Source organism: Bos grunniens, chromosome 3 (genome assembly GCF_055505025.1).
Source record: "Bos grunniens cultivar Pamir isolate PY7600 chromosome 3, Bosgru_T2T1.0, whole genome shotgun sequence".
In the NCBI taxonomy this organism is placed as follows: domain Eukaryota; kingdom Metazoa; phylum Chordata; class Mammalia; order Artiodactyla; family Bovidae; genus Bos; species Bos grunniens.
In genome coordinates this window covers 82329323-82351770 of record NC_141167.1, presented here as the reverse complement: position 1 = coordinate 82351770, position 22448 = coordinate 82329323, and the positions used below count along the sequence as shown (strand labels likewise).

The 22448-nt window shown below is 34.9% G+C and overlaps 1 long non-coding RNA gene across 1 annotated transcript in view; it reads left to right on the top strand.

Moving 5' to 3' along the window:
* LOC147375928 (uncharacterized) overlaps nucleotides 1–22448 on the top strand; it is a 381799-nt gene that overhangs the window by 315535 nt on the left and 43816 nt on the right. Inside the window, exon 3 of the long non-coding RNA XR_015161619.1 lies at nucleotides 15674–15744. This is a non-coding gene — a long non-coding RNA (uncharacterized LOC147375928). The remainder of the gene's footprint in view (nucleotides 1–15673; nucleotides 15745–22448) is intronic.

Here is a 22448-nt window from a genome sequence, read left to right as displayed (position 1 = left end):
GGTGCCATTGCCTTCTCCGGATGTACTCTGCATAGAAGTTAAATGAGCAGGGTGACAATATGCAGCCTTATTGTACTCCTTTCCCAAATTTGAGTCAGTCAGTTGTTCAATGTCCTGTTCTAACAGTTGCTTCTTGATCTGCATACACATTTTTAAGGAGACAGGTAAGATTATCTGGTATTCCTATCTTTAAGAATGCTCCACAGTTTGTTGTGATCTATACAGTCAAAAATTAAAAGATGCTTACTCCTTAGAAGGCAAGTTATGACCAACCTAGATAGCATATTAAAAAGCAGAGACATTACTTTGCCAACAAAGGTCCATCTAGTCAAGGCTATGGTTTTTCCTGTGGTCATGTATGGATGTGAGAGTTGGACTGTGAAGAAGGCTGAGCACCAAAGAATTGATGCTTTTGAACTGTGGTGTTGGAGAAGACTCTTGAGAGTCCCTTGGACTGCAAGGAGATCCAACCAGTCCATTCTGAAGGAGATCAGCCCTGGGATTTCCTTTCTTTGGAAGGAATGATGCTGAAGCTGAAACTCCAGTACTTTGGCCACCTCATGCGAAGAGTTGACTCATTGGAAAAGACTCTGATGCTGGGAGGGATTGGGGGCAGGAGGAGAAGGGGACGACAGAGGATGAGATGGCTGGATGGCATCACTGTCTTGATGGACATGAGTCTGAGTGAACTCCAGGAGTTGATGATGGACAGGGAGGCCTGGCTTGCTGCAATTCACGGGGTCGCAGAGAGTCGGACACAACTGAGTTACTGAACTGAAATGAACTGAACTGATCTGATACAGTCAAAGGCTTTAGCTTAAGTCAATGAAGCTGATGTTTTTATGAATTCACTCATTTTCTCCATGATTCACTACGTTTGTTCATAGTAGTGCTTCTTAAGGCCCACTTGACTCACATTCCATGATGTCTGGCTCTAGGTGAGTGACCACACCACCTTGACTATCCAGGTCATTAGGACCTTTTCTGTATAGTTGTTCTGTGTATTTTTGCCACCTCTTCTTAACCTCTTTTGCTTATGTTAGATCCTTTACCGTTTTTGTCCTTAATCATGTCCATCTGCACATGAAACTTTACCTTGCTGTCTCCAATGTTCTTGAAAAGGTCTCTAGTCTTTCCCATGCTATTATTTTCCTCTATGCCTTTTCACTGTTCATTTAAGAAGGTCTTATCTCTGCAATTCAGTTGGGTATGTCTTTCCCTTTCTCCCTTACATTTTACTTCTCTCCTTTCCATAACTATTTGTAAAGCTTCCTCAGACAACCATTTTGCCTTCTTGCATTTATTTTTCTTTGGAATGATTTTGGCCATTGCCTCCTGTACAGTGTTATGAACCTCCATCCATAGTTCTTCAGGCACTCTGTCTACCAGATCTAATTCCTTGAATATATTCATCTCCATGGGATAATCATAAGGGATTTGGTTTAGGTCTTACTTGAATTGCCTACTGGTCTTCTCTACTTTCTTCAATTTAAGCTTGAATTTTGTAATAAGGAGCACATGATCTGAGCCATAGTCAGTTTCAGGTCTTGTTTTTACTGACTATATAGAGCTTTACCATCTTTGGCTGAAAAGAACTTAATCAATCTGATTTTAGTATTGACCATCTGGTGATGTCAATGTGCAGAGTCTTCTCTTGGGTTGTTGGAAAAGGGTGTTTGCTATGACCAGTGTGCCCTCTTTACAAAATTCTATTAGCCTTTCCCCTGCTTCATTGTGTATGCCAAGGCCAAACTTTCCTGTTAGTTCAGATATCTATTGACTTCCTACTTTTTCATTTCAAACCCCTATGATGAAAAGGACATCTTTTTTTGTTAGTTCTAGGAGGTGTTGTAAGATCTTCATAGAACTGGTCAACTTCAGCTTCTTTGGCAATAGTGGTTGAGGCATGGACTTGGATTACTGTATTGTTGAATAGTTTGCCTTGGAAATGAACTGCGATAATTATGTCATTTTCAGATTGCACCCAAGTCCTGCATTTCAGACTTTTGTTGACTGTGAGAGCTACTTCATTTCTTCTAAGGGATTAATTTCCACAATAGTATTAAGAGATATAATGTTCATTGGAATTAAATTCATCCTTTCTGTTCATTTTAGTTCACTGATTCCTAGGATGTTGATGTTCAGTCTGTCTCCTGCTTGATCACATCCAATTAACCTAGATTCATGGACCTAACATTCCAAGTTCATATTCCAAGTTCATATTCAATATTGTTCTTTATAGCATCAGACTACGTTCACCACAGTTGAGCTTCATTTATGCTTTGGCTCAGCTGGTTTATTCTTTGGAAATATTAGTAGTTGCCCTACATTCTTCCGTGGTAGTTATTGGACATTTTCTGACTGGGGGGATTCGTACTCTGGTATCATAACTTTTTTCCTTTTCATATTGTTCATGGGGGTTTTCCAGGCAAGAATACTGGAGTGGGTGGAATATGCTTCCCCAGTGGAATATGTTTTGTTAGAACTCTTTTTTTTAAATTAATTTTATTTTATTTTTAAATTTTACATAATTGTATTAGTTTTGCCAAATATCAAAATGAATCCACCACAGGTATACATGTGTTCCCCATCCTGAACCCTCCTCCCTCCTCCCTCCCCATACCATCCCTCTGGGTCGTCCCAGTGCACTAGCCCCAAGCATCCAGTATCGTGCATTGAACCTGGACTGGCATCTCGTTTCATACATGATATTTTACATGTTTCAATGCCATTCTCCCAAATCTTCCCACCCTCTCCCTCTCCCACAAAGTCCATAAGACTGTTCTATACATCAGTGTCTCTTTTGCTGTCTCGTATACAGGGTTATCGTTACTATGACCCATCCATCTTGCATGGCCTTGCCTGGCATGGTTCATAGCTTAATTGAATTATGCAAGCCCCTTCATCACAGCAAGTCTGTGATCCATGAAGGGGAAAATAGTACATTACATTGACTGGTTTTCATTATGTTGAACAAAAATACTTAGTAATATTCTGAATTCAGTTTGCTAATATTGTGTTGTGATTTTGCTTCTATATTTATAAAATGTGTTGGTTAGTAGCTTATTTTCTTGTGATAGCATTGTCTGGTTTTGGTGTGAGGAAATACTGGCCTCACAGAATGGTTTGGAATGAGTTCCTTCCTCTAAGTTAGGAAGATTTTGTAAAGCTTTATTGTAAATTATTTTTTAAGCATTTGGTAAAATTCTCTTATGAAGCTATTTTGGTATGGGTTTTGTGAGAAATTTTTTGATCAGTAATTCAGTCTATATTCCTTGTATAGTTCTATTTAGATTTTGTCTTTTAAGTCAATTTTATTGCTTTTCTACAAAGTTATTTTGTCTAGAGTATCTACTTTGTTTGTGTACAATTGTGTACTGTATTCCCTTTTAATCTTTAATCAACCTCAGATATCAGGTTTAACGGTGTAGTTCCTCTTTCATTCTTGGATTTAATAGCAGATATTAAACATATTCAAAGCAATGATTATTGGGTCAAATTCTCACTTGAGGATATGAAGAGTTGGAAAGAATACTACTCCAATTATTCTAAGGGAAAAAGCTGCAACTTCATGAGTTTCTTTGATCCCTTTGGAGAGCTGAAGTAGTAGTAGAAAAGTTTTTCAATTCACATGTTTCCTTCACCCATTTAAATTTCTGGAGTCCACATTTTCCTTCACTATTCATCCAATAATTCCTTACTCTATTGACAGTTCTTCATTGAATTTAAATTTCAAAATGTTATTCTGAGTTTATATGCTGTCTGCAGAAACACATACATGTAACATTACCTATCACAATCAAAATCAGAACTTCTGAAACTAGGATACCACCCTCAATGAACTCTGACAACTCAATCTATTTGTCATATGGAAATTAAGTTTAAATCTAAAAGCCTAAAATATACGTACTAATAATAGGTTTAGAATGTTTGAGAATGTTAGGTTTTTAACTTGTAAATTCATGCGTTATCTTAATTCTCTATTTTCCTCTTATAGGCATGAATAATAAGAAATGATCCCTATGTTTTGAACATTTATCAGTAATAACCAAACTGTCTTTATCTAAATATACAAAGGTAGAAATAAATTTTTAAAAGAGAGTAAACAGTAATCCAGTTAATGAAATAATTACAACATTTAACAGAATAAATGGCTAAATAAATACTTTTTTTAAAGGTGAAAACATCACCAAATATCTGCAATTCAGCATTTCTTTAAGTTACAAGTTGGCAGACACCGGCAAAAACTTATTTCTCAGATCTGAAACATAATTTTAGAAGTATAAATATATAAGTGGAATGCACTAATATATGTGAACATTTTCTCAGTTGTGCAATGATACATACTGAAGGATTCTAATATTATTTTCAAATACTCAAAAGCCAGACAAAATCATGGATACTGATAATGCCCTGCCCTTAGTCCCTTAAGCCAGCCTTTGCATGCATGCTCAGCCTTTGTGTTGGTCTGTAATAGTCCACAGCTCTTCCTTTTTGTGAAGGATTACCCTTAGCTGAATGGTAGCTTCATTTCCCAGGAGGTAAAATACACTCTGTCCAAGGTGCAGTTTTTCCTCCAGAGTTCATCATGTAATTCTGATGAAGCCAGTCTCATTCCAACTAAAATTATAAATTTCTGTCCTACTTCCCTACTCCGTATTTCTTGAGGTTACAGTCTCAATAAATTATGTGCACTTGAATCCCTATCTCAGGCCCTGACCTAAAATAAGTAACTTTGCCTCTTTCATTTCTAAATATCCAGGAAATAAAAGCTGATTTAACCAACTTTGAACAATCATTCTGCTTGCTTCAGAGAGCCTTGCCCCAAAATATTAATGATAGTGTAATACTATAAAGATAGAAGCAAAGAAGGGCAGATACTCTCAAATTCTCCAGATTCAATTATGACACTCTTTCTCCATTAGTGAGATAAGTAAACTTAATTCAAGTACAAATTATGCTTTTGCTTCATTGATTAATTATTAATTTTATTGCTAACCCACTTCATTGTTGTGACTCTAATAAAGTGCAAGCTTTCTGAATATAGAATGCCAATTTTCAACACTTTTGAAAGAAAATATTTCTACATTAATTTTTTTAAATGGGGTGAAGTCATAACAAAGCAAACATATTTCTCTTCTTCAGTGTAACAAAAAATAATAAGAATGAGGCTAACATATCTAAATTCTGTTTCTATTCCTAGTAAAGCCACAGATGAATTGCAAATCTTTGGAATTTAGCATTTTATCTGTAAAATAAATGAAGGGTATTGGTTTGACTTAATTTCAACAAATATTTATTCAGTGTATATTGTATGTTGTTGTGGTCTTTTTTTTGTTGTTGTTGTGGTCTTTTGACTTCAAGATTAACTATGGTAAGGAAAACAGGTATTGAACCAGGATCAATATAAATTCAGTAATAGAGATATTTTTTAAAATTCAAGAGGAATTGAGTCAAATGGGAGAATTAATATCGATTGAAGGTCAATGGAAACTTCCATGGGGCTGATATCTGAGGTGAATATTGATGAATGTGTTAAATCTCAATGGAAGGAAGAGGGAAAATACAGGATTAAATAACAGTGAAGTAAATGTAGGCAGACATTAAAGGACATGGGATATTCAAGTATATTTTCACAAGGTAAATATAAAAATATGAATTTGTGTGTATTATTACTTGTACATGCTAAATTATATGAAACATTTTGCTATATTATTTTATTAAAACAAATTTATAGCATGATTCCCACTGTCATTAAAAAATAATATAAATAACAAAACGGAGTATCATCTGATTGACATACTTATTTCATCATTATTTCCAACAATTTATGAGCTGGTCTATTTCTAGAAAACTTCTTAAAATTTGTTTTGAAAGAGACAACAAAACAAATAAACAATGAATCAGTTATTTCAAAGCTTCCTAGATTATTCTTGATTTCAGGTGTGGGCATAGAGTACAGAAGCTTTATCAGAAATAGTACAATAGCCATGAAAATTAAAATGCTTATTTTATCATTGTAATTGAAAATGACAATGATATATTTGAAATCTGTCTTTCCATGACAAGAAAGCATTTTTATAAACACTTCACTATAAAAGCAAATGTAGAGTCAAAATCATTTTGTTGCACTGCTCTATAAATTTCTAATGCTTTTAAGTAAGGCTTTATTTAATTTCACAGAAAGTTCCATATTTCAGCAAAATGTTTTTTGAAAAGTTTAATAATAAGTCAAAAGTTATAATATAATATGGTTAATGAAAATGCCCCAAGCCAAAGAACAGTAAAGAAGAGATTTATCTAATATGTTTAAAAGATAATACAAGAAAGATGCTATTTTATTCATTCAGACATTGCAAAAGTGTTTGAGCTCCATGCTAAGTGCTTTGGCCAGAATTATACATTTTGACAATGAGGACAAAATTTTATCATTAGTACAACTGTGACAAAATTTAGACTGGAAAAATAGACATCCAGGACATTGTTTCAGATAGTTTTGTTAAATCATGACCCTATTCAGTTTTCATTTTCAGAAAAGATCTAACCTAGTTTCACTGTCATAATATTCATATTTTCCACTTATGTTTTATTATAAAATTTTAATATGTATTGATCTTATATATTGATGTTATACTAAATGATGATATACCATATATAATATATGCATTAATATATAATGTATAACTGTACCATATCTAACATCAATTGCATTAACTATACTATATATTGCAGCTACCCAGGTGGCACTAGTGGTAAAGAACCTACTGTCCAATGTAGGAGACGTGAAATGTGGGTTTGATTGCTGATTCAGGAAGATACCCTGGAGGAGGGCATGGCAACCCACTCCAGTATTCTTGTCTGGAGAATCCCATGGACAAAGAAGCCTAGTAGGCTACAGTCTACAGGGTCACAGAGTCAGGCACAACTGAAGTGACTTAACACACATAGTATATATAATATCTATTACATAATATTTATTACATCTATTAAAAGGACCAACATAGACATCTTAAAAACAAATACAACTGGGTAAACATAAAACTAAAATGGTTGAAAGCAAATATACCTGAATTTACTGTTGTTATTCAGTTGCTCAGTTGTATCCAACTCTTTGCCACCCTATCAACTTCAGCATTCCAGGCTTCCCTGTCTTTCACCATCTCTCGGAGCTTGTTCAAACTCATGTACATTGAGTTGGTGATGCCATCCAACCATCTCCTCCTCTGTCATCCACTTCTCCTCCTGCCTTCAATCTTTCCCAGCATCAGGACCTTATCTAATGAGTCAGCTCTTTGCATCAGGTAGCCAAAATATTGGAACTTCAGCATCAATTCTTCTAATGAATATTCAGGACTGATTTCTTTTAGGATTGACATGTTTGATTGCCTTGCAGTCCAAGGGACTCTCAAGAGTCTTCTCCAACACCACAGTTCAAAAGCATCAATTCTGCAGTGCTCAGCCTTCTTTATGGTCCAACTCTCACATCCATATCTGACTGCTGGAAAAATCATACCTTGGACTAGATGAACCTTTGTTGGCAAAGGAATGTCTCTGCTTTTTAATAATGCTGTCTAGATTTGTCATAGCTTTTCTTCCAAGGAGCAAGTGTCTTTTAATTTCTTGGCTGTGGTCACCATCTGCAGTGATTTTAAAGCCCAAGAAAATAAAGTCTGTCACTGTTTCCATTGTTTCCCGATCTATTTGACATGAAGTGATGGGACTGGATGCCATGATCTTGGTTTTTTCGAATGTTGAGTTTTAAGCCAGATTTTTCATTTTCCTCTTTCACGTTCATCAAGTGGTTCTTTAGTTCCTCTTTGCTTTCTGCAATAAGGGTTTATTCTGAATTTACTAGGGTAAAGAATAGTGAAATATTCACAAGTATTTATCTTTCATTGAGCACTGTTTTTTAGTGTGCTTTAAAAACACATATGATCAGAAGACAGTTACGAGAAGTTATTTGTGACAATTTCTATAAAACACAGTTAAACAGGTAAGTCTTGCTTTAACTAACTCAGTTTATCCTGGTAAACCTCTATAGTATTATATCAATAGAATGTGACACAAATTCCAACATACACTTTGTCACCTCATGGCCAACTCTCATTTATTGAACAAGACCAAACTGAAAGAGACTATTATTTAATCTATCATTGTTTGAGTTGTAAATAGTTTAAACTGACAGACAAAAATGATTATTACCAGAAAACTTTATTTGGTTTTATAGAAACTGTTATTTTTACAGGCAGTATAAGTCATATGTACAACATACATTTATGTTTCAGTATAGCCATCACTCTAGCAGAGTCAGTAGTATTTTCTTCCTATTCCATTTGCTTAGAACATGAATAAATCAAAGGTTTCCTTATTTGTGGTCATACATACTTCAACTTACAGGATTTTAAAAAATCTATTGTAAGATATGCTCTATTGAACTTGATTACAATAAAAGTGAGAATTTATTTCTATTGATTTTTCATTTATGCCACTTTAATATATTTGTTATCATTAACAAGTAAACATTCTCTATAACATAGTAAATTAATTTTAACAAGTTTAATAAATGTCAGTCACTCCAGTGTTTATCAATTAATTCAAAAGTAATTTTCATGTTATTATCACTTCATGATATCTGTTTAATATCCAGAAAAGTTAAAACTTCTGATTTCATGTTCTTTTATATGTACATGAGGGGGGTGTCAATCTCCAGATTAAAACACAGTGACTTTAGAAAGTTATGGAACATGAAACAACACTTTTAGGACTTAGATAATAGAAGGTATTGGTTTTTGCCTATAATAGTATCTACCTATATACCTCATCCGGAGAAGGCAATGGCACCCCACTCCAGTACTTTTGCCTGGAAAATCCCATGGATGGAGGAGCCTGGTAGGGTGCAGTCCATGGGGTCGCACAGAGTCGGACATGACTGAAGTGACTTAGCAGCAGCAGCAGCATATACCTCATCTGCTGCATTCTATTTTTATAAGAAATAATATGTGCAAAAAATAAACTGTAATTGCAATATGTGGGCTTCTCACTGTGGTGGCTTCTCTTGTTGTAAAGCACAGCCTCTGGATTGCAGAAGGCTTCAGTTATTGCAGCTTGTGGCCTCAGTAGTTCTGGTTCCCAGGCTGTAGAGCACAGGGTCAATAGTTGCAATACAGTCTTATTTGGTCAGTGACATACGGGATAATCCCAGATCAGGTATCCAACCAGTGTCTCCTGCATTGGTAAGCAAATTCTTTTTTACCAGTTTAATAATCAAAATAATATAACTCAAGTGCCATAGTCTCATTTATTAGGATGTTAGTAGAGTCTAGAGTAGAGGATGCAATGAGAAGGAATATGTGAAAGGGTTTTAAATAAAAAAGTGATATGAATGTAACTGCAATCAACATGACTCAAAATTTATCAGATAAAAAATTCTTTTCCCAGAAATCAGTGTAATAAAAATATGTAACTAGGAAGCTATTAGAATAGATAATTGTTTCTTATCCCTATGACCTAATACAGTCATCCCTAGGTATTCATAAAGGCTTCATTCCCAGGACCACAGCAGATACCAAATTCCATGAATGCTTAAGTCCCTTATGTCCAGAGGGGTCTCTGTATCTGAAGGATCTGTATTCACATATATTTGATGAGCTCATGATATGATCATCAAAATGAGAAATTATTATTTCTTTGAGATAGTCTTTTATTTCATTTTTGTTTGCTTATTTGTAGAAACATTATTTTAATCATCTTCTAAAGATCTCTCTTTTCAACCAGCAACACCCTGATTGGTAAATCTACAGGAAATCATTAATCCTTTTATTTATTTTTAAAGCAATTTCCAGAGGAATTGGAAATCTATGTCAGAAGTCATTTCACATTAAAAGTATTCTAATGAGGTAAAAATGCAGGGACTTATCAATTATACAATTCTTGCTGGTAAGACAGAACAGGCTGTGTTCATGTAAATATATATGAGAAAATTGTTGTCGGCTTCTATTTATTGACAGTATGCTAGAATTGCACCAATTTCTTGTAAATTAAAAACGCAATAGAACAAATGAGGATTATCAGATCTTGCTAGTATATTTATGAATGCAAAAACATTACTGCTACAATAATTGTGCTCTATTGTCAATATCTTTTTCAGTACTGGTGATAAGAATAAGCATTATCACTGATTTAAATGATAAAAAATATTGAAATCTGTTATCTGAAAAATAATGATTGCCTTCAGTATTTTAGGTATTTAAGGTAATATCAATCATTTATTTTATTTTGAAAAGTTTCAGCGTCTAAGAAAGAGTGTTTTCTTGCTTTTGCTTGAAATTGTAACATCCTGTAGTTCTATAGGCATAACATACATAAAAGTTACCCAAAAGCAGCAAGGGGAAGAGCAGAAAGTTAGAGTAACATCTATTTTATTTACTGACATATACAAATAATGCATAAACAGTGAAGTAATTAGTATCATATATGTATGAGGAGTTAAAAAAATAAAATCTATCATTTTGGAATTTAACACATACTTCTAAAAATTGTAATCCTGAGTTATACATAAAATACAAAAATTATCAAATCTTAAGTGAAAGTTCTAAGTTATGAAATAAAGGCAAGTTCTGTCATTTCTAGCTTATTTTAATTTTAAAATTATTTCCCAGACTTTAACATTTTTAATTAATTTTTATTGGAGTATAGTTGATATAAATGATTTAAATCCTTTCTTATTTATTAATTTTTTTTAAAAATCAAGATGAATATAACCAAGATATGTTTTATATATATATATATATATATGAATATAACCAAGATTATAAATGTAATTAGAACCATAGCATTTGTTGCATTCCTACCTTTAAGAAGTCTTCAATGATAAAGAGCTAAAGTGCTCATTTTTAAACAATCCTCCCATTTGAGACCCATCAATTAGTGGTCTGTTTTTATCAACTTGCCTTGAATTCTGAGCAAAGATTTCCATGGTTTTTCTAAGCCCTCGGAGAATCACCTCTTCAGTGATTCTTCAGGGTAGCTGCTGAAAATAACACTCACCCAAAGATGCTTCCCCTATAGCACCAGGAAGCTTCAGTGTTGGCATAAATAGCATAATAGTGATTATATACAATAACCTAGCTATGATTACCTTAAAATAAAAAGAGATTTGTTTGTTATTGAAAACTAAGAGAAAAAGAGATCAAGTCAGTCAGAGAAGTCTCAGGCTTGGAATTAAAAACAAATGCCAGATAAATCTACCCCCACAAGCCAGTTGCTATAATCATCGCCCTGACACAAGATCTAAGATGAAAACTTTTCAAAAACTATAGTTATCTAACCGACCCTATATAAGCTTTACTTATCAGCTTAGAAGAAAAGATACCAGCAAATAACAAAAAGAACCCAGGCCAGAAACAGGGTTAGCAATGTTTTGAGTATCCTTGCTGGTACCAAATAAATGTTTGCAAGTATTTAAAGAGTGGACTGCAAATGTATTATCATCCCCTTAATTTGTCTTCCTGCCTTAGTTTCTGACTTCAGCTTGAAAATGCCCCTCAAATCTGTCCAATTTAATTGTCTGCTCTTAACTTCATTTGGGCCATTTTGCTTGTTGGATGCTTTTAATGAGAAGCCTCTGTGCATGCCTCAAGGTAAAAATTTAACCCTCTTGTAGTGACTATGTTCAGATCCATCTCCTCTTCATGTTAACCTCAATTCCATATTTGTAACTGAATTTGACTTTCTTTAGCATCACCTGAAAAGTGAAAGTGAAAAATGAAAGAGGAAAGTGAAAAATTGGCTGAAAATTCAACATTCAGAAAACTAAGATCACGGCATCCGGTCCCATCACTTCATGGCATATAGATGGGGAAACAATGGAAACAATGACAGATTTTATTTTTTGCGCTCTAAATTCACTGCAGATGGGCACTGCACCATGAAATTAAAAGATGCTTGCAAAGGCAATGCCAAAGAATGCTCAAACTACCACACAATTGCATTCATCTCATACGCTAGTAAAGTAATGCTCAAAATTCTCCAAGCCAGGCTTCAGCAATACATGAACCGTGAACTTCCTGATGTTCAAGCTGCTTTTTTTAAAAAATTTATTTATTTTATTTTTTAATTTTACAATATTGTATTGGTTTTGCCATATATCAACATGAATCCGCCACAGATATACATGTGTTCCCCATCCTGAACCCTCCTCCCTCCCCATACTTTTAGAAAAGGCAGAGGAACCAGAGATCAAATTGCCAACATCTGCTGGATCATCAAAAAAGCAAGAAAGTTCCAGAAAAACATCTATTTTCTGCTTTATTGACTATGCCAAAGCCTTTGACTGTGTAGATCACAATAAACTGTGGAAAATTCTGAAAGAGATGGGCATACCAGACCACCTGACCTGCCTCTTGAGAAACCTAATGCAGGTCAGGAAGCAACAGTTAGAACTGGACATGAAACAACAGACTGGTTCCAAATAGGAAAAGGAGTACATATTGTCACCCTGCTTATTTAACTTATATGCAGAGTACATCATGAGAAACGCTGGGCTGGAAGAAGCACAAGTTAAAATCAAGATTGCCAGGAGAAATATCAATAACCTCAGATATGCAGATGACACCACCCTTATGGCAGAAAGTAAAGAAGAACTAAAAAGCCTCTTGATGAAAGTGAAAGTGGAGAGTGAAAAAGTTGGCTTAAAGTTCAGCATTCAGAAAACGAAGATCATGGCATCTGGTCCCATCACTTCATGGCAAATAGATGGGGAAACAGTGGAAACAGTGTCAGACTTTATTTTTCTGGGCTCCAAAATCACTGCAGATGGTGACTGCAGCCATGAAATTAAAAGACGCTTACTCCTTAGAAGGAAAGTTATGACCAACCTAGATAGCATATTGAAAAGCAGAGACATTACTTTGCCAACAAAGGTCCATCTAGTCAAGGCTATGGTTTTTCCTGTGGTCATGTATGGATGTGAGAGTTGGACTGTGAGGAAAGCTGAGTGCCGAAGAATTGATGGTTTTGAACTGTGGTGTTGGAGAAGACTCTTGAGAGTCCCTTGGACTGCAAAGAGATCCAACCAGTCCATTCTAAAGGAGATCAACCCTGGGTGTTCTTTGGAGGGAATGATGCTGAAGCTGAAACTCCAGTACTTTGGCCACCTCATGCGAAGAGTTGACTCATTGGAAAAGACTCTGATGCTGGAAGGGATTGGGGGCAGGAGAAAGAGGGGATGACAGAGGATGAGATGGCTGGATGGCATCACCGACTCGAGTTTGAGTGAACTCTGGGAGATGGTGATGGACAGGGAGGCCTGGCTGGCTGCGATTCATGGGGTCACAAAGAGTCGGACACGACTGAGTGACTGAACTGAACTGAACTGCTGCTTGGAAGAAAAGCTATGACAAACCTAAACAGCATATTGAAAAACAGACACATTCCTTTGCCAACAAGGGTCCATCTAGTCAAAGCTATGGTTTTTCCAGTAGTCATGTATGAATGTGAGAGTTGGACCAAAAAGAAAGCTGAGCGTCAAAGAATTGATGCTTTTGAACTATGGTGTTAGAGAAGACTCTTGTGAGTCCCTTGGACTACAAGGAGATTGAACCAGTCCGTCCTAAAGGAAATCAGTCCTGAACATTCACTGGAAGGACTGATGTTGAAATTCCAATACTTGAGCCACCTGATGTGAAGAACTGACTCATTTGAAAAGACCCTGATTCTGGGAAAGATTGAAGGCAGGAGGTGAAGGGGACAACAGAGGATGAGATGGTTGGATGGCATCACTGACTCGATGGACATGAGTTTGGGTAAACTCCGGGAGTTGGTGTTGGACAGGGAAACCTAGCATGCTGCAGTCCATGGGTTGCACAGAGTTGGATACAAGTGAGCCACTGAACTGAACTGAGCATCACTTGTGTAAAGAGGACAGCTCCCAAATTCTTCTCTTTCATTTCAATCTAAGTCATACTTACTGCCACTAAGGATAAACAGGGCAGAACTTCTTGCCTGTATTTAAAGAGCTCCTGAATTTATAGATATTCCTTTTCTGGCTTTCCACAGCTTTTCTACTTCCCTTTTTGTGGCTACTAAATTCATTCACCCTAACTTGTCATCCCAAATCTGAAAACCTTCTATTGAATGATGCAGATGGGAAATTGCTGAACGTTTAGAACACTCCAGTCTTTAATCCAGAGACATTTACCAAGGGAGATCTTTGACTTAGTCATTGAAAGCCTTGATAAAGTTAAAAGTCTGAGAAAACAAAGGGTGATTGCAGAGAAGAAAGTATTTAAATGAGAAATTAATGTCAAAATGAGAAATTAATATCAAAGATACTTTAGAAACCCCATGCATTTGGAAATTAAATGTCTACTTTTAAATTATGAGTATAACAAAGAAAATTAGAAAATATTTGTAACAGAATATTATCAGAATTTGTTGCATGCAACTGAAGCTACTCAATGTAACTGAATATGAAATCTTGAATAAAGTATGAAAACAAATAATGGACACTAGCATAAAATTTTGTGAAATTTGAAAATCTGTACTTTAGTTAATAATACTTCCTGTTTTTAAATAACAGTACTTCTTTATATTCTAGACTTTCAGCAGTAATACATTTGGCTCATAATTCTTAGGTTTTCTGCTAATTTTATTTCAGGGACAGAAACTGTGGAAGGGGGAATGCCCTAAAAATGAGTGTTACCCCATATGTCAAAAAGTAAACAGAGCTCACAATGTAACAAAGTAAATGCAAAATTGGAATGTCGTGACTAAAAGAATATATATCTTACACTCAAAGTAGATTTTTTAGAAAAAACTGCTCATTTCCATGTATATCACTGCAACTCACCTCTGTATATGGGAACTATCTTCTATTTATGAAATGATAGCTCCTTCAGTATTCATAAACTGATCAGTTCAGTCACTCAGTCATGTCCATCACCAACTCTGGGAGCTTACTCAAACTCATGTCCTTCGAGTCAGTGATGCCATCCAACCATCTCATCCTCTCTCGTCTCCTTCTCCTCCAGCCTTCAATCTTTCCCAGCATCAGGATCTTTTTCAATGAGTCATAAACTGATACATGTAATAATTGCTTTCCTAATGATTTTATTGTGACTTCCCTGGTGGCTCAGACGGTAAAGCGTCTGCCTACAATGTGGGAGACCTGGGTTCGATCCCTGGGTCGGGAAGATCCCCTGGAGAAGGAAATGGCAACCCACTCCAGTATTCTTATCTGGAAAATCCCATGGACGGAGCAGTCTGGTTGGCTACTGTCCATGGGATCGCAAAGAGTCGGACACAAGTGAATGACTTCACTATCACTAATGATTCTATTATATACATGCTTGCATTTAAATAAACATATCTATCAAGCTTCCTTTGGCACCTCAGTTTTGAATTGTCTGTCATTATCTCTACTATCAAACTCAGCAGAAATGTCAGTGTTTAGACACATGTTGTCATACTTCAGTATTAAGTCATTATAAAACCACACTTCTGGATACTATATATCAACTTTTAACTTCCAGTATTACCCACATAGGACTATGATAACAACAGAATCAACATTTTTGAAGATTTATTTAACAAGTGTAATGCACATAGAACTTCAAAGTGTTTTTGTAAAGATAAGAGCTGATATGATTCATTTTTATAATGGTTTTATTTCCAGAATACAAAGTAGATCATCACTTTCCTCTCAGAATACAAAATTGGGATAAAAAGGAAGACCACCATTAAGAGGTATGCTTTTTTGTTAGATGATTAAAGTTATATGATATTTGGTATTTTTTTTCTGCTGCTGTTGCTGCTGCTAAGTCTCTTCAGTTGTGTCTGACTCTGTGTGACCCCATAGACAGCAGCCCATTAGTCTCCCCCATCCCTGGGACTCTCCAGGCAAGAACACTGGAGTGGGTTGCCATTTCCTTCTCCAATGCATGAAAGTGAAAAGTGAAAGTGAAGTCACTCAGTCATGTCTGACTCTTCACGACCCCATGGACTGTATGTAGCCTACCAGGCTCCTTCGTCCATGAGATTTTCCAGGCAAGAAGGGTGCCATTGCCTTTTCCGATTTTTTCTCTATTGGTTTAAAAAAAAAAGCAGAATTAAATTCTCTTAGCATAATTGTTCAAATAAATTTAGTTTTTATTGACATTTAGTGATTAAGAATTTTGAATATATACATATATTTGTGAATCACTTTGCTGAATATCAGAAATATATATACATATGTGCATGTGTTCATATTTCTATTCTTTTCCCAGTTCAGTCTCGGATGATTGTACCCTTCTAAGAATTTGTCTATTTATTCTAGGTTGATCATTTTATTGGTGTATAGTTGCTTTTATTTTGTTATCCATTAGTTTTTGTAGGTCTCTTTTCTTCCTTTTGTCTTTTGTTCTCTCCTCTCGTGATTTGATGACAAACTTCACTGTTCTGTTAGGATTCCTTCTTTGTGTGCGTGTGTTTATCTATCACAGTTATCATGAGGTCTTGATACAGCAGTCTATATATAAGCAAGATTGTTTTAAGTTGCTGGTCTTTTAATTTCAAATGTCTTTCCAATATCCTGCATTTGTACTCTGCTCACAATTGTTGGTTTTACTATTATATTTGTGTTTGGTTGATTTCCTGCCTTTAGTGTGTTTGCTTTTACCGGTGAGCTTTCCCATTTGTAATTTTCTTGTTTCTAGTTGTGACCTTTTCTTATCTAGAGAAGTTCCTTTAGCATTCGTTGATCTAGTAGTACTAAGTTCACTTAGCTTTTGCTTGTCTGTGAAGTTTTTGATTTCTTTGTGGAATCTGAATGAGAGCCTTGGTAACAGAGTGCTTTTGGTTATAGGTTCTTCCCATTCATTGCTTCCTTTGTAGCTCAGCTGGTAAAGAATCTGCCCACAATTCAACAGACCCTAGTTCAATCCCTGGGTCAAGAAGATCTCCTAGAGAAGGGATAGGCTACCCACTCCAGTATTCTGGCCTGGAAAATTCCATGGACTATATAATTCATGGGGTCACAAAGAATCAGACACAACTGAACAACTTTCACTTTCATCACTGTAGATATATCATGCTACTCTCTTCTGTAGAGTTTCTCCTGAAAAATCAGCTTATAGGAATTCTCTTGTATGTTACTTGGTGTTTTTCCCTTGTTGCTTTTAACGTTTTCTCCTTGTATTTAATTTTCATCAATTTGATGTCTATATTTCTCTGTGTGTTCCTTCGAAGAGTTTATCCTAGCTGGGATTCTGTTTTTTCTGGACTTGGGTGACTGTTTCCTATCTCAGGGAAGTTTTCAGCTATTATCTCTTGAACTATTTTCTCAGGTTCTTTCTCTTCTCCTGGGGCCCCAATAATAAGAATGTTGGTGTGTTTAATATACTCCTAGAGATAAGATGTCCTTTTTAATAGAGGATATTCTGGGTATATTTTGCAATGTTTATATTTATAGCTTATTTGCCAGAGTCACAAGATCATTCTGGATATTCAGTCTGTGAACCTGATAGGGTTCCAACAGCCAGCATTTATCAAAATGATCATCTTAGTGTTTCTACCAGTCTTTGGATCTAGTGGTTTCATCTCTATGTAATCAAATCTTGGCTGTGACTCTCTGAATTTGCTTATTCCTTCCAGATTTTGGGTGGTGATTTGCCTTTGCAAACTCAGTTTTTTGATGGTTTTTAAAAATTAATTGACTTTTGCTTTGTTCAATGCTTTACTATTATAAGGAAAAGAGTGAGGTCTGTAAAATGTCAGCATTGAAATAAAAGTATTTTTTGAACATTGTTTCATTCTCTCATTTTTGTGCTTTATTCTGAGATTTTTTTGACAATTCAATATAATACAATTCAAACATTCCTCTAATTTGTCTCATCTGTCATATAAATCCATAGTGTATCTTAATGTTAACTTTTGTTTTCCAGTTATAATATTTACATTGATTTCTTCTTTTTATCCTATTTCTGCACCTTGTCACTTAAAAATGTTAACCGTATCATATCAATCACATTTATTTGAAAGTTTATATATGACAGCTCCAATATCTAGATAAAAAACTCAGCTCCCATCAGAATCATTTGCTTTTTCTATTTGTTTCGTATCAATTTTTGTTATTTTCACATATCTTTGTTAAATACCAGATATTGAGTTTTAAAACATGAAGATGATTTTAGTCTCTCAATTATGTTACTTTCCTTTATAAGGAATTTACTCTTCCTGCTTTTTGAAGGTAAATTAGATAAAGGAAACTAACCAGTTAGGGATTGAGATGATTGGAGAGTTTGCTGATCACTACATTATTGCCACCACTAAGGTTTATTTCTTCCAATGCCTTAAGAATCATCTTTGTCCTCTTTATATAGAGAACTCCAATTCTTTGGACCCAGCCCAATAGACTAAAAAGCTCTGACATAGATTTTGCCCCTCATCATCTATTTTAGAATTGACAAGTAACTCAAGGGAAAAGTTAGAATTTGTCTAGGCTTCTAATCATTCCTCAGTCTTGTTACCTCACATCTGTGCTATCTTCTGAGCTTCAATTAGAGGATTTTGATCTGTTTTGTTTAAATGTAGGTTTTGTTATTATCCTTTCTGGAAGAGTTGTTTTCAGATAAGCTATTCTTCCATTACCCAGAGCAGAATTTCTGTAGTATTTATTATATAAACTCATGTTTAATAGTTTTATTCAATGAAAAATACATAAATAAAATAATATGTAAATGGTTCTGTGTAAAATTATAAAGTTTTGTCAAGATGATAAATTTTGGAAATAGAAATCTATACAATATAAATATCAATGGAGAAAAATTTGTTTAAATTGTCATCAGGTCTTGAGATCTAAAAATACATAGTGTGTCAGAGTGTAAACTTCACAGATAGAACTTATTTTGTTAATGTGGGAGTTACATAAAAACTGGGACATCACTATTGTTGCAGCAGCAAAAAAATAGTTTAGTCCTTAGATATGACCTTTAAAATTCATCTATTTTTAACTTGTACATTTTCATTTTTCCAGAACACTAGCACTGATTTTCAAAGTGACTATGATTCTTATAGATTTCTCTTAGAAATAATATTTCCAGGAAGTTCTAGGAATATCTCAAAGTGTTCAGAAAGTAAGGCAACTTAGACTTCTTTGATGTAAATGTTTGCAAATAATATACTTTTGTATTATTGGAAAAATGTATAAGCCATTAGGCTTATGACAATTCATCCTGAAAAATATCTCATCTCTAATTTTTCATCAGTGTAAATAATGGTAAAATAATGTAAATAATAGTACAGTAATTGTCATAAAAATCAGAATGGACTTCTAACATCTCAAAACTTCTTTCTTCAATATTCTAATGATGATGGACTTGTCTTTCTGGTTTCAAAGTAGATGTTTTTATTGGTTCATTCTCTAAATATTGAATCATAAAAATGAGTGTTGGTGACTTGTTAGCACTGGTATGTGGAATTATAAGAATGACTTTTATTATATATGAAAAATATCCCTGGCATTGACTTGTGTCATTTCCTTCTTTTTTCTTTCTCCTTTAACGACATCCCAGCCCTTACTTACCATTCTGAATGACAGAAATTTGCTTTTGATTCCTTAAATAAAGTGTATTGGTCAGGATTGTTCAGATTCTTTCTCTTTGAATATCCACTGACCAGATCTTTATCTCAGAGGATTGGTAGTACAATAATATTACAAATTATTTTTTATGATGTGAAACATACTTTTTCTAGCCTGCAGCAATTTCCATTTGTTATTTCAAATACCAATTTTCTCTTATATTTATGCACAAAACTTCTATCCTTTACTTACTTATTTTAATTAATATATTAAAACAAAAGTTCTGTTTTGTATAAAATGGAAGAAGTGTTTTCTATTCCAGTTATCTATATTCCCCCCCTATTCAACATGGTTCATTGCGAAAATAGAAATATGAATCATTGTTACTTTAAAAAAATGTCCTCAGAAGGAGGACTGGGATTGGATGCCTGGAGACAGCCCAAAGGGGCTACAGCTGTGGTCTCACTGCAACTGGGGATATACGCATTTTGAGCTCAGGTCTGCACAGAAGTAGCATTGTTAATGCTTGACAAAGCAACCTTATTCTCAGTGTGCTCACAGCAGGCATAGCTCTGCTTCTAAGAGCTCTGGGAGAGTGAAAGTGTCAGTGGGTTGTCCAAACACAGATGTGGGGCTGTAATCTGAGTCAATTCCTAGCAGCAGTATGTCTTCAGATTTCTACTACTGATGGATTTGTGAGCGTAGCACCTGCATGAGATTCAAGCAGATTACTGGTGCTCCCATGGCTCGGGCAGGTACAGAGTTAGCAGGGGTGGGTTTTGTGGATGTGTACATAGGAAAACAAGGCTGGGCTCTGTGGTGATTCCCATAGCTCTTACAGTTTGCCCAGATGCACAACTATATCAGGTTTGGGTACCAGGCTTTGGTGAATCTGCTAAGGTGGCTTTCTGAGCACAGTGCCTGAGGGACGTTTGGTCCTATTGCCAATGTTTCCACCACTGAGATAGGGCTAAGGGCAGTGCTGACAATAGTGTACTTTGTGAACACGCACAACAGTGAACAGGTGACTCCACAGAGCATACTGCCTGATGGACAGCTCCTATGGAGAAATACTCAGTGACTCCTTTTCTAGCAGGAGTGCTCCAGTCCTGCCTACCTCACAGATCCAGAACCATTTCTGGAGGAGGGCTTCCACTCCAACAACTAGGGAGCGCATCCTTCCCCAGCAGGGCTGTGACAACCACAGAACAAAGAGGAGGCCCCACAGTAGAAAAGTGTTTATCCTAAATCCATAGAGTCAGAGAGCTATAAGTGAAATAAAGAAGCAGAGGAACTACTCCCAATGAAAAGAATAAAACAGACATCTACAGTCTATTAGACCTTGAGTTTAAAAAGAAGGCAATAGGAATACTAAAGCAATTAAGAAAGTTTATTGATACAAATGCAGATCACTGTAACAAAGAACTGGAAACTATAGTAGCAGCCAATCAAAACTGGAAAATTCATTTCCTGAGACAAAAACTGAGCTTAAGGCAATAAATACCAAACTAAATAATGTGGAAGAACAAATAAATGATCTGGAAGATAAAATAATGGGAATCACCCAGTCAGGATAGCAGGTAGAAAAACAAATAGGAAAAAGTGAAAGCAATATATGAGAACTATGGGATCATATGAAGTCTACCAATCTTCACATGATAGGAAATCTAGAGGGAGAAAAAGAGAAACAGGGATTGTAAATTAATTTAAAGGAAATATGACTGAAAACTTCCCAAAATGAAAGAAGGAAACAGATACCCAGATACAGGAAGCACAGAAGGTCCCAAACAAGATGAAACCAAATAAGACTTACACCAGGACATATTATAATTAAAATGACAAAAGAATATGATAATATTCAAAATCCTGAAACGGAAAATCCTGCAACCTAGGATTCTCTACTAAGCAAGATTATCATATAGGATAGAAGGAGAGAGAAATAATTTCTCAGACAAGTAAAAACTAAAAGAATACAGCAATATTAAAGCTAATCCAAAAGAAATATTGAAGTATCTTCTAAATAGAAAAGAAGCTAGATCCTATATGGAAGAGAATATAACAGTTGTAAAGTAATCAATTAAATAAGCCAGTACATTTAAAATATTTTTTAAAATGTGAAATCCATAATAGCTACAATTAATAGCAAAAGCATACACATGAAGATGTACACAGTACGTTAAAATCATAAAATGTGGGGGAGAGGAATAAGAAAAAGTAGACTTTTTTTTTTTTCAAATGTGTTTGAGCCTATATAAATGCTAGTCTAAAGCAAGTAGATATTGTCATGGGTTAACATACTTGAAAAACAGGGTAGCCACAAATAAAAAACATATAATAGGCTCACAAAACTAAACAGAAGAGAACTTAAGCATAATACAAAAGAAAGCCATCAAACCACAAAAGAAAAATAAAAAGAAAGAAAGACAAAATACAAAATCAACTGGAAAACATGGTTTAAAATTGCAGTAAATGGATATCTGTCAATAAAGTAGAGACAAAGCAAACAAGACCAAACATTAGTAGAAGGGGAAAAAATCATAAAAATCAGAGTAGAAATAAATGAAATAGAGACAAAAAAAAAAAAAAAAAAAAAAACAGGATCAATGAAAGTAAAAACTAATTCTGTGAAAAGCTAAAAATAACTGTTAAACATTTAGCCTGATCGATCAAGAAATATAGAGAGACAGGCAAATCAATAAAATTAGATTTGAAAAAGGAGAAAGTATAACCAACACAGAGAAATATAAAGGATAATGAGCAATTATACCCCAGTAAAATGGACAACCCCGAAGAAATAGACAAACTACCAAGACTTAACCAGGAACAAATAGAAAATATGAACAAATTTCCAGTACTGAAACTGAATCAGTATTGTAAAAACTCCCTATAA